The 16,720-nt window shown below is 42.9% G+C and overlaps 1 protein-coding gene across 1 annotated transcript in view; it reads left to right on the top strand.

Annotated features, from left to right (window-relative positions):
- The window catches only part of ERI3 (ERI1 exoribonuclease family member 3), a 279,690-nt gene that overhangs the window by 198,806 nt on the left and 64,164 nt on the right, over positions 1-16,720 (top strand).

The raw sequence follows: 16,720 nt of genomic DNA, 5'->3' as shown, positions 1-16,720 counted from the left end.
GGAGGGAGGAGTCTCTTTCTTCAGGCTAGCCCTGATGGAGCTGGGCCAGCCTATTCTCTCCCTCACAGGCCGAAAGATGACAGTTAAGGAGGGAGGAGCCTCTTTCTTCAGGATAGCCCTGATGGAGCTGGGCCAGCCTGTTCTCTCCCTCACAGGCCAAAAGATGACAGTTAAGGAGGGAGGAGCCTCTTTCTTCAGGCTAGCCCCGATGGAGCTGGGCCAGCCTATTCTCTCCTTCACAGGCCGAAGGATGACAGTTAAGGAGGGAGGAGCTTCTTCCTTCAGGCTAGCCCCGATGGAGCTGGACCAGCCTATTCTCTCCCTCACAGGCCGAAGGATGACAGTTAAGGAGGGAGGAGTCTCTTTCTTCAGGCTAGCCCTGATGGAGCTGGGCCAGCCTATTCTCTCCCTCACAGGCCGAAAGATGACAGTTAAGGAGGGAGAAGCCTCTTTGTTCAGGCTAGCCTGATGGAGCTGGGCCAGCCTGTTTTCTCATTTAGACTATAATCTCATAATAAAAATAAACAGCAGCACCAAAAAACAGTAGAAAAGAAATATTTTTGTTTTGTTTAAACAGTAGAGATAAATTGAAAATGCCTGGAAAACCAGCACTGTTTTCAAAGTGGATAACTGTCTCTGGGTAGAGCATTCCATAACTCTGGCACCACCATTGAAAATACTTTGTGTCTACTGTCCACCAAAGATGTTCCCATGAGTGCATCCTCTGAGGTGCATCCTAGGGTTTAGGCACGTTTGTATGGTGTTATGTGCCTTCAAGTCATCTATGACTTATGGTGACCCTATCCTAGGGGAAGGTTTTGGCAAAATTTATTCAGAGTTGTTCTCAGAGTCCTAGTCTAACATTGAAACTTCTATACCAGTGATGGTGAACCTTTTTGGTTCGCCGTGCCCTTCAGGGGTGGGGCCATGTGCCAGAGGCACGGCTTCCACCCACTGGGGTGGGGCTTTCCCCCACACCCTTTCTCGGCCTCCAGCTGTCTCTGAGAGACAGCTGGAAATTGAGGGAGGAGTGAAAGGCACGCGCCTGCTCCTCCTGCCCTTCCCTTGCCCTCCAGTTGTCTCTCAGAGAGAGCTGGTGACCAGTAAGGGCCTGTGGGGGGCAGGAGCAATGGGCTCATGGCACCTGCTCCTCTCCTCAGGGCTTTGCTAGTCCTGAGGTGTCCTCTGAAGGACACCTCAGGTCTGGCAAAGCCCCGCGGGGAGGAGGAGGAAGCCCACGGCCCCTGCTCCTTTCCTCGGGGATTCGCCAGATCTGAGGTGTCCTCTGAAGGACACCTCAGGTCTAGCAAAGCCCTGTGGGGAGGAGGAGGCCCACAGCAAAGCCCCGAGAAAAGGAGCAGGGCCTCTCCTTCCCGGGCCTTTCCTTCGCCCGAATGGGCTCCAGGCGGCCCGTTCGCGCTGAGGAAATGGGAGCCGAGGGGAAAACGGACTGGGCACGCATCCCAATCCTCTGCTCTGCACGAACAGGCTTTGAGAGGCCTGTTCACATGGAGGAAAGGGGAGCTGAGGAGAAGAGGCCTGGGCATGCCTCCCGGGCCTCTCCTCCCCGGGCCTTTCCTTCACCCGAACGGTCTCCAAGGAGTGCCAAGGGGAAGAGGCCTGGGCACGTGTCCCAGGCCTCTCCTCCTTGGGCCTTTCTTTCGTCCGAACGGGCTCCAAGAGGCCCGTTCGTGCGAAAGAAAGGGAAGCCAGGAGGGAAGAGCGCTGAGAGGAGGAGCCAGACATGCACGCCTCTGGCTCCTTCTCCCGAGCGCCATTTTCTGGCTAACTGCAGGGAGGCGACAAAACGGGCACATGCGTGCCTCTTCCACCTCGTCCCTCACCCCATGTCTGGCGAAATGGCGTCGTGTGCCACCCGTTCTATACCATACTGGCTTTCTGAAGAAGTATGATAGGGTTTTCTTGCTAAGATTTCTTCCAAAGGCATTTGCCATTGCCTGTCTCTTACGCAGAAAGAGTGGAACTTGCCACAGGGTCACCCATTGGGTTTCCATGGCAGAGCAGGTATTCAAGAATTGGTTTCTTAGAGTCCTAGTCCAACACTCAAACTGCTGCACCATTTTTGTATAGGTATATCTTGTATATCTTTATACAGTAAAAGAGTTCTGTAGGTGATCTGTAAGGTACCTTGGTCTGAAGATATCTATTTAAATATTACACTAGTAACACATTCTTTGAAGCAGTACTAGCACTTTTAGTTGATTCCAGAAACATATAGCTATAGTAGTTGGTATAAATTTGCTCTAGCCATTTTGTTCCTATCAGCATTCTAGCAGCTGCATTTTATATCAGTTATAGTGTGGGGATTTTAAGGTGTCTTGAAGAGTAATTAGCTATTTTGGTTTCAAGATGTTCCTGCATGCTCCCTTAGTGGTAATGTTGTTATTGTTATGTGCCTTCGAGTTGTTTCTGACTTATGGCAAACCTAAGGTGAACCTATCAGAGGATTTTCTTGGTAAGTTTCTTCAGAGGGAGTTGGCCATTGCCATCCCCCTGAGGTTGAGAGTGTACGACTTGCCCAACATCACCCAGTGGGTTTACATGGCTGAGCTGGGATTCAAACCCTGGTCTCCGGAGTCATAGTCCAGTGCTCAAACCACTATACCATGCTGGCTGTTAGTTGTAGTGCTGCCCTCTAAACCTGGCCTCCACCTACATTTAGTATGAAGGGGTAGCATTGCTTGGTTATCCAGCCTGTGCTCTATAATAGAGTATGTTTCATACCACAAAAGAGAAAATCACCCTTTTTGCCACTTGCATGAAGAAGTGTGAATGATGAGGTACTTTCATCACTGGTTATTTCAGCTGTGAGGCAGGGAGATCCTGTTGGCTTTAAACCAAAAACAATGACAGATTTGTAGCTGTAGAAATGATGTCATTAAATTGGTAGTGTTTTGACCTGAAAGCAATTGAGTGATAGATGCAAGTAATTTCAAAGCTGCTATCCCCTTCCCCCATCACAAGACACTCCAAGAGAAGTTGCTAATCTACATTTCAGGAGTGTAAATAATTTATATCAATAGTGTCAAGTAAAATTGCACTCACTTGCAGCAAAGCTACTCAAAGTGGTGGCCCATGGACCAGTTCTTGAGCCATTGGCTGTCGATCCCTTGTGAGTTGTAGCCAGTGGGCACAAATATGATACTGGTCCCTGACACATTGGGAGCTGTGTGAAAATACTGCTTTCCCCCATCAGATAGCTGGAAATGCACTGTCTTAGATTCCAATGGTATTACAGAAAAGAATACAAAGTATATCCTGACCTCTTCCGTCTCTTACCACAAGAATAATCCTGTTTGATTCTGTGCCCCCTATCTTGTGGAACTCACCCTTGTTACATCTAAACAAACACACACACACACACACACACACACTGGCAAGAACCTGAATGAGTCTCACTTTTGGTTATTCTCTGCCCAAAAGACTATATGGTTATAACAGAGGTGGGAAACCTTGGACCCACCTCATGTTTTGGACTACAAATCCTATTGACCATGCTAGCCAAGGCTTTTAGTTCAAATGTTCCCTACCTAATTTTAGTCATGGATTTTTGGGGAGCAGGGGAGTGGTAATATCCCCAGTCATTTTTTGTGATTAGGCAGTAGTGAACAGGCATCTGTATATTACTTACTAGACATGCTTCAGATGCCCAAAGTATTACTGTTTGACCATGTATATATACAGAAGAAGTAGCTACTGGGTGAGCTAGCTTCCTGTTCCCTATGTATGTTGCCTTAAAAAAGATACCTGTACCACCATTTTACAGGGGTCATAATTTCCTCTTATACTGACATTATTAATTGATTTATTTAGATTTATATCCTCCTCTATCTTGAAAACTCAGACTGGGTAACTACTATTTTCTTAAGTATATGATTGATGTTTTTGACTCCATAGGCGGTTCATGCAACTGGCACATGTAAATAGATAAAAGAGTATAGCTAGCATCCCACTAATGCATAATTAAATTCAACCAGATTTAAATGCCTCCTTTCAGATCTTTGAAAGTCCAGATCCCCCTAAAGTAGACCATGTATGTAGGTCTTATTCTGCTTCTGAAGATTATCAGATTGGACTTCAGTAAAACTACAGAGGAGATGGTTTTAGATTTGAGCAGCAGGTCAGCCACTGAGGATGCTTCTCTATCTAACTCGGGGTGAAGATCAAATGTTGGAATGCCCTTTCACATAAAATTATTATTAGACCTGTTCTACTGTGATAAGTTTTAACCTTAACGGACATTTTCTTAAAAGGCAGGAGTGGGCAACATTTTGTTCTGTCAAGGGCTGATGGCAGGCTTTCTTGCCCACCCCTCTGTTGTTCTCCTTTATAGTGGCAGCAGCTAGTACAGGAAGGAGCAGAATATAGCAGGGAGCACATATAATAATGCTGAAGGTCTTTATATGAGCTGTAGATGGCCCATCTAAAAAGTGTAGGACCTTGGAGCAGCATGTGATGCTCCCTAGCACATATTTAGGCAGACTTGGAGGTCCTGAGGGCCATTTTTAGGCCTTCTGGGCCCTGTGAAAGCCACACTTGCACCATATCAATAAAAGTGGAAGTGACTTTTCACTGTGAAATCGAAGGTTTTCATGGCCAGCATCCATAGTTTTGTGGGGATTTTTCAAGCTATGTGGCATTTCACCTGCATTTGTGGCATCTTCAGAGAATGGTGGCATGGAGGTGTATGGGGTATATACTGTGTGACTCTTGGTTGAGATGAAGTGATGTACATGTTAATCTGTGTGTTGGGAGGATATGCGAGGAGGGTTTGTGTTTATCTAATTAGTGATGCATTGTCTGCTGGGAAACCCCCTGACCCTTGGCGATGTTCATTTGCATGTGCTGAGTCTTGATTTTGGGGCTTTTCATGACTGGTAGCTGAACTTTGGCACGTAACAGACCGCCGAAAAGCGGCGGCCTGCACCCGCCCTTTTCCCCGCCAGATCGGGGCCTCAGTGGCCAGACCCCCTGTCTTCCACTGCTCTACTTGGGCCCTGTAAATTCAAACCTGTGGCCTCCCTAATCGAGTCTGTCCAATCTAGTGTGCACTCTTCCTCTTTTTCTACTACCCTCTACCTTTCCTAGTATATTGTCTTTTTTAATAACTCATGTCTTTTCATGATGTGGCCAAAATACAACAGCCTCAGTTTGATCATCTAAGCTTCCAGGGAGGTTTCAGGCTTGATCTGTTCAAGGACCCATTTGTTTGTCTTTTTGGCTGTCCATAGTAGCCTCAGCACTTTTCTCCAGTGCCACATCTCAAATAAACTGATTTTCTTTTTATTCGCTTTCTTCACTGTCCAGATTCAGTTGTATTTCTGCTGCCATTTCAGTCTCCCCAAAAAGTTCTGTTTTGCTGTGCTCTGTGAATGGGCATTAAATAGCTCAGCCTCTCATGGGTCTGTAATTCCAACTGCAAAATTGGCAATGCCAGTAATGAGCTGGGGAGTTACTGTGCATTGGACGCAGCCAATGCTTAAACCTCAGTATCTTGGCCATTTAATTTAATGGGGCTTTTTAAATACCCAAAGCAATTAAGTTCACATTGTGAGCTAATCACCTACAAAAATTCCTTTCTGAGAGATGCAGCCTGTTTAGGAGAAAATTCATAGTGAAAATTCCAACAATGTGCTGCTTCCTTCCCACCACACATTTTGCCCAGACAATTGGCTGGGGAGGGGGAAATTGTTACCCATCCTGGACTATACAGTAGATTCCTCCATTACTCAGAAGAGATTTTACACTTGTCATCATCGCTGTGCAAAATGAGATTCATATACATTTTGGTCTAAAATGTGATCATCCAAGAAGTGCATGTTTTATCATCTTGAGAGATTTCACAAAGGATCACTTGTTCTTCTCTCCAGTCTATCACTTTGGTCTTATGGTGAGAGCACTGGCGTAGAGTAAAGCTGAACAGTCTGTAGCCTTCAGGACACATGTAGCTCTTATACACTTCTTCTAACACCAAACTGGTCACTCTTATGTGGCATGATGCACCACTGAAAACTCACATCATAATTTCTCTACTTTTGCCCCTTCTGACACTTCTTCTAGCCCTGGAACACTATGACACCTCTATAGTCTAACAGGAATTGATGATGTTCTGGCATCCTCCTAGAGTACAGATCCACTGCATTATTGACAATCAGAAAAAGGCATGGCTTATTACACCTCCACCTCTTCTTCTGATTTATATCCCTTCTTTTCACAAACTAGGACTCAAGGAGCCTAACAATTATTAAAACCAATATACAGTTAAAACATATAAAAACATCTGTACAATCAATCTTTCTTTCTTCTAGAAAAGTTAATTTAAAACAATTAACAAATCTGTAGTACTGAAACCTTTTACAATTCATAGTCACCTGGGTGGTTTCCAAAATGTTGCAAGAGATACCAGTGTGGTCTCCCAGATCCATAAAGTTGCCCACTAAAGTGTAGTGCTAGGGATGATTTTTTATGGTATTGTATCATTGTTGTCATTAGTACATTGTGGCCTCTCCGTACACTGTTTTTGGGGGAGTGCAACATCTATACATTATGTTCTAATTAAGTTTATCATGGCCAGTATCAAACACTTTGTGCATTTGTCTAACATTAAAGACTCACCCACTAATACCAATGATGTGGGAATAATTTATCTAATTCCCCAGTTCAGTTCAAAAGCAACTAAAGATGTATGTGGGTACATATGAGTATGTGTATGAGAGTAAGTTGAGTGGTTGTATGTGTATTTGCGTTTATGCATACTTTAAGAGTGAATGCATGTGGATAAGTTTGCCTAGGCCCTTCCTTGTTCACTGTATTGCTATCAGCAATGTAAAAGCCAAATTTGTTCTAGAAATTCAGTACATGAACCAAAACCCGGCATAGATATGGGGATTTTATCTTGCTTTCCCGTTTTTTCCCCTCAGATCTAGGATAAGGAGGAAGGATGAGACTGCACATTCATCAGAAGGTGTCAGGCACTTGCTTAGTAAAAGAAGATTACCAGTGAAGGGTAGACTCTTGCTCCTAGCAGTCCCTTAGTCCTTGGATGGAGAACCTGTGGCCCTCTAGTTGTTGCTGTACTACAGTTCCCATCACTCCTGATTATTGACAAGTCTGCCTGGCTGATGGGAGTTGTAGAGCCATTGGCTCCTCACCATTGCTCTAGGTAGGGAAACCAGTAGAAAAGCATTTGCATTGGCTTTTTGGGAGGGTAGGGAGAATTGCTTCTGGAGGGCAACAATCTAATTCTTTCAAAGAAGGTGGGGTCTTTTTTTGTTAGGAGACTGTGAGTTGGGCTCACATAGTGGGATATTTGGGTACAAAGCATTGTTTTCATATAGTTCTGTGAAACCTTAGGAGGCTGGAAGGGTAGATGTTATATTACATTTTGGGGTCTAGAGCCCCGGCAGGTCTGCTGCTCCCAAACCAACAAAAACAAACACCCACATCCTGCTTTGAGCACCAGATCTTTGATCCCTTTTGCCCTATAGCATTAGAAAACTTCTGTAAGACTTTTATTGGTCTGGCCTGGGCTGCTGCCACACTACAGAATTAATGCAGTTTAACTGTCACACTGCCATTCTCTGGAATCCTATGATTTATAGTTTGTTGTGGCACTAAAGCCCTCTGACAGAGATGGCTAGATATGTCATAAACATACAAATTACAAGATTCTGTAGGATGGAGCCATGACAGTTAAAGCATTGTCAGACTGCAATAATTCTGTAGTGCAGATGTAGCCTTAGGCTCTATGGAGAAGCACAGTATTATTTGCATGAGTCCTATAGCCTTTCAGTTTTTGCTCGAAGAACTGCAAAAGAGGCACCACTTTTGTATAAAGCACAGCAGCCTAGTTAACCAAATCACCTCCACTACTTAATCACACAAAATTTAAAACCTAATTATTGTGAGTCAAAGGGAGTTTAAAAAAATAGATTACACAGTACTGCACAAGAAATGACTAGTTAACTGTTTGGTAATAAAACCTGAACCCATCAAAACTAATTAAAAACTCAACACAGTTGTATATTGGAATGGATCATAGGCTAGAAATTCAAGTGGACCTTCCTGGCTTATTGACTCATGGCAATGTGATGTAAGTATTCAAGTTTCTTAACAGCTTATACCACCTACCTTATTTGTCTTAAGGTTAAAGCAAACATTTCTTGCCAGACATTTCTTTTATCATCCGTACACCAACATGACATAGTGGTTTAAGTGTTGGATTAGGTCTCTGAAGACCAAGGTTTGAATCATGGCTCAACCATGTAAACCCATTGGAGTGAACTTGGACAAGTCACATTCTTTCAGCCTCAGAGGATGGTAATGGCAAAGACAAATCTGTTCTGAAGAAACTTGACAAGAAAACCCTGTGATAGGTTCACCGTGGGTCACCAGAAGTCAGAAATAACTTAAAGGCACACAACAGCAACAACAAGATTCTTTATAACCAGCCTAAATACCCTAAAGGCACCAAAGGCATGGGGTAACATGATAGCCTTGTTTAAATATTTGAAGAGATGTCGTATTGAGGATGGAACAAGCTTGTTTTGTGTTGCTCCAGAGTCTAGAACACAGAGCAATGGATTCAAGCTACAGGAAAAGAGTTTTCACCTCAACATTAAGAAAAATTTCTTAATGGTAAGAGCTGTTTGACAGTGGAATGTTTCCTCGGATGATGGTGGAGTCTCCTCCTCGGAGGTTTCTAAGCAGAGACTGGATGTCCATCTGTTGGGAGTGCTTTGATTGTGTGTTCCTGCATGGCAAGAGGTTGGACTGGATGGCCCTTGAGGTCCCTTCCAACTCTACAGTTCTATGAAACCTCATCTGATATTGGAAACAAAGTAGAGTCAACTCTGGTTAGTACTTAGATGGGAGATTGCCAAAAGATACCAGGTGCTGTAGGCTATATTTCGAAGGAATGAACTGGCAAAAACTGAGTATTCCTTGTCAAAGAAAATCCTATGAAGTTCATGGGGCCGCCATAAGTGAAAAGGCAACTTGAAGGCACACACACAGACAGAGATTCTTTATACTGCTTCGTAGTGAGTAATTCTTTGGAAAGTTTCAGCTAAAATAGCTTTTCCAAGCCCCTTGTTGCTAGCACGAAATATGAAAGCCTCCTTTCTCTGGTCCACCTCAGTGCCCAACTGTCAAAGGTATTTTTCAGGAAAAATAAATCAATGAGAACTGATTAATGGGTCAAGTTGATCTTGACCCATGGTGACCCTGTGGATGAGACAGCTCCAAGACTCCCTGTTCTCCACTGTTCTTTTCAGTTCCTGCAAATTCATACTCATGACCTCCTTAATAAGAGTCCATCCATCTAGCATGTGACCTTCCTCTTTCTACTTCCCTCCAACTTTCCCAGCATTATTGTTATTTGAATGAGTCGTGCTTTCTCATGATGTGTCCGAAGTACTACAGCCTCAGTTTTGTCATCTTGGCTTTGAGGGAGATTTCCAGCTTGATCTGTACTTCTAGGATTTATTTGTTTGTCTTCTTGGCCATCCACGGTATCCTAAGTGCTCCTCTCCAGCACCACATCTCGAATGAATTGATTTTCTTTCTATCTTGTTTCTGAACTGTCCAGCTCTTACATCCTTACACGGTGATAGAGAATGCAATGGCTTGTATGATTCTAATGTTTGTGTTCAGTTTTATATCTTTTTATTTTAGGATCTTTTCTAGTTCTTTCATAGCCTTAATCTTCTTAATCTTCTTCTAATTTCCTGGCTGCAAGCCCCATTCCTATCAATGTTTGATACCTGGCATGAGACTTATTTTACCATTTCTGTTTCCTTGTTGTCTAGGTTGAATTTGTGTAGATTCTCCATGGTCATTATTTTTGTTTTCTTTATGTTCAACAGTAAGCCTTCCATTGCACTTTCCTCCTTGATCTTCCTTAGTAGTTGTTTCTGGTCTGTGAGGTTTTCTACTAGTACTTTGGTGTCGCCTGTGTATCTTAGATTGTTGATATTCCTTCCTCCTGTTTTCACTCTTTTTTCTTCTGTGTCCAAGTGTACCTTTCTCACAATATGTTCTGCATATAACTTGAACAAGTAGGGTGATAAGATGTTGCCTTGTCTGACCCCTTTGCCTGTTAGGAACCATTCTGTTTCTCTGTGTTATTTTCTAACAGTAACCTCATGTCCTGACCACAGATTCCTCATCAGGACTGTCAGATGTTCAATATTGGTACTCCCATATCTTTAAGGGCATTTCCTAGCCTTTCATGGTCTATGCAGTAAAAGGCTTTCCTGTGGCCTATAAAGTACATGCTGATTTTCCTTTGGAATTCCCTGGTGCATTCCATTATCCATTGTATGTTTACAATGTAATCCCTGGTGCCTCTTCCTTTCTTGAACCCTGCTTGGACCTCTGGGATTTCTGTCTCCATGTATACTTGGACTCTTATGTTGCATAATTTTGCACATAATTTTGCTTGCATGGGAGATTAGTGCTATGGTCCTATAGTTGCTGCAGACCTTTGTGTCTCTTTTTTGTGGATGTATATCGATTGTTGTCCTGCCCCCCATTTATTTGACACTGAAGACACCCTCTGACATGTGCAGGTGGAAAGTCATTAAATAAGCTCTGACCAGCTTCAGTGTTGGGCCTCTAAAGGATAGAATGCTCCATTGGCCTGGCTGCTAAAAGCCCACTTTCACTTTTGGGTGGCAGCTGTAACACAGCTGTAGTTTGAAGAGTTTTGCATGTACTCCCACTGATCCATTAAATCAAGACTCCTCAAGGCTTGATATCCTATCTCAGTTATTAAGCTCATTAAAAACCTCCCCAGAGTCTGATGAATCTTGGATCTTGAATAAGTGTACATGGGTGTTTTTAATGAGATGTCCACCTGCAGAGTTGTCATAAGCTCAGTGTCCAGCCTATGTCTCCATAGCACGAAGGCCTAGCAGTAAATAGAACCATCTGTTTTAATGGGCTGTGGTGTAAAACCTTCTCCAGCCAATAAATCATAGGGATGTAATTTATATCCCATGCTGCCTGAGCCAGTGGGTAAACTGACTTATACATAGGACTCCTCAAAACAATTAGCTTTAATGGCCATTTGAATTCTCTTTCTTCCTCTGCTAACTTTTGGAAGCTCATGGGAAGAGCTTGGATTTGGGAGTTGCTTTGTAAAAAGAATCAAGATATGATCTAGGTTGGACTCTCTTAGTAGTTCGTCTCTACTTCCTCCATGGTATGCCATCTACATGTGGGCCACTGAGAGAGGAAATCCTGCCTCCAAATATACAGAAGGGGGGTGTTCCATTCCACAAGGAGCAAATAGCACATGTAGTTTTGAAAAATGAGAACCAGAAGAATTGTGCACATTCTTCCTCTTGTGCTCTGTGCCCTTTTTTGTTTTGAACCAGGGAGGTTTGCATAGGATTTGATGTGCATAGGATAGTATTTGGTGCAAGGAAACAGTAGCTTCATTAAACTCTGGAAAATATCATTCAGAACTGAAAGAACAAGACCCAGAACAATGGATGCAAGCTACAGGAAAAGAGATTCCACCTAAACATTAGGAGGAACCTCTTGACAGTAAGGGCTGTTCGACAGTGGAACACACTCCCTCGGAGAATGGTGGAGTCTCCTTCCTTGGAGGTCATTAAGCAGAGGCTGGATGGCCATCTGTCGGGTATGCTTTGAGAGTTCCTGCATGACAGGTGGTTGGACTGGATGGCCCTTGTGGTTTCTGCCAACTTTATGATTTTATGGTGTCCCTGAAGTGAGGCAAAATGGTGCTTGCATTGGGTGCAGGTATGAGGTTTAGTTGCAGAACAGAAAACAATAGTTATCTATTACGATTGAGAAGCATGAGTGAACGTATTTGCCTTTAAGGACCAGAGTTTCGACCTATATGGCCAATAACGAGGACCTCAGGCCTCAGTCCCACCCCCTTTCCACCTTCAACTTCAGTTTTGAATACACTCCATATGTGGAGAGACGGGCTTGGACTGCCAGCCTTCATTGCTTGCTTCTGTGACTTGAGACTGCTCGCCCACTTCCTCCCTGGGCATCTGCTTGGAGTATGTTGTGACATTTGGTAAAATAATTTCTGCTTGCCTTTTGCAGGAGGCACTCTCAAGTGGGTGATAAGTAAGGGCCTTGGGGGCTTCTTGTTTCTCCAAGAGTGACAGGAGCCTGGGGCTTAGTGGCTGCTTGAGAAAGAGGAGCCCCATTTCCCTTATTTATTTCGAATCCTCCCCTGGCCCTGACTCTCTCCTTCCCCTGGAGGGGAGTTCCACTCCAGCCGGTGAGCAAGGCAGGGATATTAGTCCTCATTACTAATTAAAGGAAGCAGGAGTAATTGACGGATGGCGATGGCAGGGGAGCCAGTGTGATTAACGGCCCCTGTCCCTATCCTGGGGGCCCATGCTGAGCACTACCTGTTAGCTACAAATAAACAAACCTGATAAATAATAAAGAGTTTGGGGCGAGCAGCAGCCCAGCATTGCTTAAATTAATAGGGATTAGAAGGAGTGCCCTGACATGCAGCTGGGCAGGCAGTTGTTCAGCAAAGGGGTTGGAGTAAATACGAAGTAGAAAAGATTCATCACGAAAAGCCTTCCTGGGCTTTGTTTGGCTCTTTCAAACACAGGAGGATCCTTTCATTTGTGTTGGCTCCCTTACCTGCCATTTACTTTGCTCGAGTCTCTAGGGTAGCTTCTTCTAGGATTAATACTGAGGCTGCCATGCCTGCTGTTGGTTCTCCATCTTGTGAAATGCTTTTCACATGTAATTAATGGCCCAGTTCTGGGGTGCACCGATTTTATGGTATAAAAAGCAATAATGCACTGATCTTTTAAAGAAAAATATAAATAAAATCAGCTCACTATATATCTATTTAAAAGAGGGGTTTTCCCTCTATGATATATCTGCACTGTGGAAATAATAAATAAACAAAAATAAATAAACTTTATTCTTATATCCTGCCTTTCCGCTGCAGCAATCAAGGCAGCTTACATGAATAGAATATATTGGAATAATATATACTCTCAATAAATAAATTGACCCCCTCCCTCCTTTAAAACAGGATTAAATTCAATACCGTTTAAAATTAAACCTGTTAAAATGACAGCAATTTTCTAGTAGAGGCAGTGGTTACATAAAGTAGGGAAAGTACAGAAATTAGATTGAACTATTCTGGGAAGGCCTGCCGGGAGAGATCCATCTTGACAGCTTTTTTGAAGTTGTCTAGGCTGGTTATTTGACGAATCTCCTCTAGCAAGGCGTTCCATGGTCTGGGAGTGGCAGTGGAGAACATCCTCTGGGAGGTTGCCATTAGTCTGGTTTTTATGGGTTGCAATAAATTCCTCCCAGGGGACCTGAGATTGCAGGGCGGATTGTAGGGAAGTAGGCGATCCCTTATATAGGTTGGACTCAAGCCTGCCAGAATTTTATAAGTTCTGTGGCATCATTTTCCTTTGCATCATCCTTTACATCCTTTGTTACATGCCCCTAAGTTTTACCCTCGACTTACTCACAGGTCACATCAAAATCCATAATTTTGTCCCCAAAACCTGCCCTCAACTTATACATGAGGTCAACTTATAGTCGAGTATATACAGTAAATAATTACAGGAGAGAGGATCAGGATGGGAATCATGGGGAAGGGCAAGGTTGCCAACTCCAAGTTGTAGTCCCTGTTATAATTAAAAGACCTCTCCCACACACTATATCTGCTGTTCACCCCAGGGGGTAGCCTGCCATTGTTCCAGTGGAAGCTTCCCTCCCAAAGTAAATACGGCTGAGTTGTGGAATTCTTATTAAAATGAGATCACTAGGAGGAAAATTTATTTATTTTTAAAACTACCTGCAATCGTATCATACAGTGAATACTATGTCTGGTATAATAATCAGCAACAGAAAACTTGTTTTCGGTGCTTTGGAGGATTGCGGACTTTAGAGCTCAGCCAAGAGGGCCTTTGTGTCCACAAAAAGTTTATAGTCAGAAATAGGTTGTGTACAGCAATGTGCAGTAGTGATTTGAGTGCTAAACTAGGGCATTGGAAAAACATGGTTTGAATGTGTACTCAGCCATAGAAACCTGCTGGGTGACCTTGGGCAAGTCACACTCTCACTGACATTCTCCTTGAAAGAAATGTTGCCAAGAAGATCCTCTGATAAGTCAGCACTGGCTTAATAACAAATACCTTCTGTGCATATACTTAGAAGTATTACGGATTAGGGAAATATTCATATTCCATCTTTCCAGTTTAAAACATATAAGGGGAGCTTACAACAATTAGAATGATAAAAACAAACAATGTTCAAAGCAGCAGAACTCAAGAGAAAAAGTGAGAAACATCACTGCCAACCAGAAAATCTTTTCCCTCAAGGATTTAACATTTTAGATCAACGGTGGGAAACTTTCCAAGCAGGGTACACTGCCTTCCCCTCAACCCACTGGGGACTATACTGTCAGCTGTGAAAAATGGAGGAGTCCATGTGCTCTGTGATGCCCGGTTGAAAATGTTGATAGTGAAGTGGCATAGTGAAGAGAGCAAAAGAACAGGAAAACGGTCACTGACAAATGCAAGAAAAATGTACTTACATGTAGTTCCCTTATAAATTACAGTACTACTACTATTTATTGTGTTGTTATTGCTAGTGAACACTGTGGGTTTAAGATTAAAAAAACCACTTACGGGAGGGGGGGTGAGATAAAGATTTGTCAGGATTTTTGCATTACAGTATTTTCCTTGAAAATTAGCGTATGGCCACTCGCTTGTATTAATAATATTTAACATTTGTATAGTGCTTTCAAGTGTTCAAAGTGCTTTGCATGCATTATCTTGTAAAGCTAGTCATTAGTATTATTCCCATATTATAGCTGGGATGGCAGGAATAAATTTAGAAGAAAAGAATTTACTAAGGCTATGAAGTGAATTCATGGCAGAAATAAGATACAGTATCTGAGTTGAAGGATCTCTAAACTTGGTAAGCTTAAGGAAATACTGGGCAAAATCCCATAGTTGGAAATACTCAGAGTTCATGACAAATGGGAGTTTCTTTAAGTAAAATATAGAAGGCACAATTACAAACAATTCCAGCAAGAAATAAAAGTGAGAGGCATCTGAAGCAACCAGACTGGCTACAAAAAGAACTTTTGGATGAGCTGCAATTTAAAAGGGGGCACATATAGGAAATGAAAGCAGGAGCAAATCACCAAGGAAGAGTGCAAAGGAGTAGCCAGTATTTGTAGAGAGGAAGGGATGGTAAAGCTCAGAATGTGCTCAGCCTTGCATGATAGGGTAAAGATAATTGGGGGTGGTGGTGTTCAACTACGTTTGGCACTAGTAGAAGAATAAGGAAAGGGTAGAGTACTGCCAACAAGAGAAGGAAAAATGCTAATGGAAGACAGAAGATAGACGTGCATAACACCTACTTTCCACCACCAGCTCCCAAAAGCAAAACAGTGTTCATCCTGGCAAAAACAGAATAAATGCAGCTCAAAATAAATGAAAGAAGTAGTATGGGAACACCTTGCTTCTTTAAATGAATTGAAGTCTCTGGGGCCAGATAAAGTGTATCCAAAAAACTTGCAGGTATGTTCTTAGAGCCTCTGACTATAATCTTGTATAGGCAAGTGGACAAACATTCTTCAAAATGGAAAGAAAGATGATCCATGTAACTGCTGACATGTCAGCTTGATGTTAATACAAAGAAAGGTACTGAAATAGATAATTAATCAATTAGTGTATTACCACTTCAAAAAGAGTGCTAGACTAATGTTAGACTTCTGTCCCCTCTTTTTGGGGGGGTGGAGTGGAGTTACAAGTTATCTATATCAGGAAATGCTTTGGATGTCATTTTTATATCAGCAGGGCTTTTGACAAGGCCCCCATGTGATATTCTGGAGTTAAAATGTGGACTAGACAATACTAGCTGGATTTGTAGCTGATTGACAGACTGAACCCAAAGATTCTTGCCAAATGGTTTCTTATCCTAGAGACAAGTGGGATGCTACAGGGTGCTGTCCTGAGCTCACTGTTCAACATACAGTATTCATAAATTATTAGATGACAGAGCATAGGAGATACTCATCAATTCTACAATTGGCATCACACTGGGAGTGAGAAGACAGAATCAAGATTTAGGAGGACCTTAGTAGATTAGAGAACTGGGCCAAAAGAAACAGAGTTACAACAGGGATAAATGTAATATTTTGGATTCAGACAGGAAAAATCAGATGCCCAAATATAGGAGAGATGATATGTGGCTTGGCTAGGGTTGTCATACGTCAGGACCTCCAAACCGGGACAAATGTAGGGCAACATTTTCAAATGTAGGGCACATTTTATAAAAAATGGAGGACACATGAGAAAAATTGATGATTTTTTAAAAAATGTTAATATAAATGCATGTTTCTTAGGCATGCTCAAAATGGAGGACATTTTGGCATTATTCCTAGACAGATGGCAGAAATGTACTTCTCTTTCTGGCCAAACACCCCCCCCCCCCCGTTGCCCAATTCTACAACTACATTTCCCCCTCCCAAGCGTGCATAGCATTTGCAAGACCACAGGCAGTCTCTTGTGCCACTGCAAACTACATTTCCCACTCCCAAGTGTGCATAGCATTTAAAGACCACAGGAAGTCCCTTGTGCCACTGCAAACTACATTTCCCACTCCCAAGCCTTCTTAGCAATCCCCCCTTCCTCCTTCTCCTTGCCCCCTCCAA

The sequence above is a fragment of the Sceloporus undulatus genome, chromosome 4, assembly GCF_019175285.1.
Source record: "Sceloporus undulatus isolate JIND9_A2432 ecotype Alabama chromosome 4, SceUnd_v1.1, whole genome shotgun sequence".
NCBI lineage: Eukaryota > Metazoa > Chordata > Lepidosauria > Squamata > Phrynosomatidae > Sceloporus > Sceloporus undulatus.
This window is presented reverse-complemented; position numbering and strand designations above follow the sequence as displayed.